The sequence below is a fragment of the Echiichthys vipera genome, assembly GCF_963691815.1.
Source record: "Echiichthys vipera genome assembly, chromosome: 2".
Taxonomy (NCBI): domain Eukaryota; kingdom Metazoa; phylum Chordata; class Actinopteri; order Perciformes; family Trachinidae; genus Echiichthys; species Echiichthys vipera.
In genome coordinates this window covers 33,180,507-33,183,356 of record NC_139827.1, presented here as the reverse complement: position 1 = coordinate 33,183,356, position 2,850 = coordinate 33,180,507, and positions in this window count along the sequence as shown.

Genomic DNA, 2,850 nt, shown 5'->3' with positions numbered 1-2,850 from the left:
TGGTGGGTTGTTTTTTCATGTTGCTTTCATGAACCAAGAAACCGTTTGTATGAGCGTGAGAGACAGAAGGAGATAGAGTAGAAAGAAAGTGTGGACAGGGCTTGTTGTCATGGATACAAGAGTTTATTTAAAAAAGAAAAAGTATTGAAACAAGGAGCAGGTGAGGTGAGACAAGACATGAGTCTGTTCTCATGACTCAGGATGTGTTAAGCTGCTGCTAATACAAATAAAAACAGAACACTTCTTGCAGTGCACCTTCACATTAAGAGCGCGTAACTGCTCAAATTTAGTGAGTAGAATTTTTATTTTGAAGAAGACACAGGATGTAGAACTTTGCACAGACTGAACTTCACACACCAGCCCTGTTTAGTTCACACAGAACACATTGTTTTAATCCCTTCATGCTGACTTGGCCAAACTATTCAACATTTAATCAAAACATAGAATTGGGAACTTGTTTGGATTTATAATTGATTCATTCATTATTGTTGTTGCACAACTCAAACAACAAATATTATACAGACTAAACACATATTAGAAAGGCTCAAATTAGAATTTTACAGAATTTAATATTTACAGTAGTGAAAACATGATTAAAGATTGTCTTTGGTTGAGTCTGAGTCACAGAGAGGTAGTGTCAGACTCTCCCAGGGATGCGTTGTATAGTTTAATGACCACAGGCAGGAAAGATTTCCTGTGGTGCATCTGGGTGTGAGGAGTCTTCTGCTGAAGGTGCTCCTCTGCTGGGCCAGTGTGTCGTAGAGAGGGTGGGAGACCTGGTCCAGGATAGACCGGAGCCTGGACAGCATCCTCCTCTCTGCCACGGTCGTTAGGGTGTCCAGCTCCTCCCCCACAACATCACCGGCCCTCCTGATCACTTTGTTCAATCTGTTGGTGTCTGCGACCTTCAGCCCACTGCCCCAGCATGTGGCAGTGAAGAAGATCGCACTGGCCACAACAGACTCATAAAATATCATCAGCATCGTCCGGCACATGTTAAATGACCTCAGCCTCCTCAGGAAGAAGAGTCGACTTTGGCCCTTTTTGTAGACAGCCTCTGCGTTTCTAGTCCAGTTCAACTTATTATTGAAGTTCACCCCCAGGTACTTACACTCCTCTACAGTGTCCACAGGGACCCCCTGGATGGAGACAGGGGTCACAGGTGTTTTCACCCTATTCTTCTCTGGAGTTGCCCAGGGTGTGAGGCACAGGGCGGGTGTGGGGATACTCCCAAATACCTGGCCAAGCACCGCGGTGTTGGAGTTTACCCCGGTGGACGAGAGGGTCGCCTCCTTACACCTGTGGGTGGTGGGGGAAACTCTGACTGTTGTTTGTGCACATGCACCGAATTGTCAAGTCACACCTCCGGCGGAGCTTTTCTGGCATCACTGTGGAGGTTGGGGGCATTGAACCGGAGTTGACAATGCTCAAAGCTTCCATTGCTGAAGCTGCGGCGGTGTGATGTTTTTTCACGTTGCATTCACGACCCGTAAAAAAGTTTGTATGAGCACGAGGGACAGAAGGAAAAAGAGTAGGAAGAAAGTGTGGACAGGGCTTGTTGTCATGGATACAAGAGTTTTATTCATAAAGAAAGGGTATTGAAACAAGGAGCAGGTGAGGTGAGACAAGACATGAGTCTGTTCTCATGGTTCAGGATGTGTTAAGCTACTGCTAATAAAGATAAAAACGGAACACTTCCTGCAGTGCAGCTTTAAATTAAGAGCTTGTAACTGCTTAAAGTGAGTTGACTTTTATTTTGAAGAAGCCACAGGATGTAGAACTTTGCACAGACTGCACTTCACATACCAGCCCGGTTTAGTTCACACTAAACATTCATACTAACCGTATTGTTCTGTCAGCTGAAGAAGTTCAACCTGCCTCAGAAGCTGCTCACCATCTTTCCCACCTCCATCCTCCAGTCTGTCCTGTGCACATCAATAACTGTTGGTTTGGATCGGCCACCAAACAGGAACAGACTGCAACGGACAATCAGGTCTGCAGAAAAACTCATCTGGGCCGACCTGCCCTCCATTCAGGACCTATACCAGTCCAGGGTGAAGAAAGGGGCAGAAAGGATCACTGCAGACCCCTCACACCTGCACACAAACTGTCTGCACTTCTTCCCTCTGGGGGGCGTCACAGAGCTCTGTATGCCAAGACCACCAGACACAAAAACAGGTTCTTCCCCCAGGCCGTCTCCCTGATCTCCACATAATCCCCCGGCCATGTCCACAAGGACATGCCATCTCAACCTGCTTCTTTAAGTGACGTATGACTAACCTTGGAACAAGGAAATGTTTTAAATCAACAACAGTGACATGAATTCTAGACATAACAGATGAGTTGGTGTGGTGGACTAGAGGGATTTTCTGTGCACAGGTGACCTCTGGTGTTGAAAAAGAGGCACTGCCCCTGAGCTGGTTCTTGAAAACAGACTGTACAAGTCTCTGTTCCTGAAGTTGGGTTGATGAGGAAACTTAATCTGTGCACATGTGTTTGTTTGTGTGTTTCTGGCAGACAATGGAGGGAAAATGTGAATATTCCTACAGTGCATCTCAAACATTTAAACAAAAGGATAACAACTCAACAGCCTTCACATTTGCACCCAGTTGCAAGTTTATCAGCAAACTTGATCTATAAAATTTATCTTTGTGGCGTCTGAATCCGTCCGACCGGTGGCACTCACTTCACAGCTGATGAAGACGTTGGAGCGGCTCTTCCTCAGCGTCCTCAGACCCCAGGTACAACACGCCCAGGACCGCCTGCAGTTTGCGTACCAGCCAGATGTTGGTGTGGAGGATGCCATCCTCTACATGCTCCACCGAGTCCGCTCCCATCTGGATGAGGGAA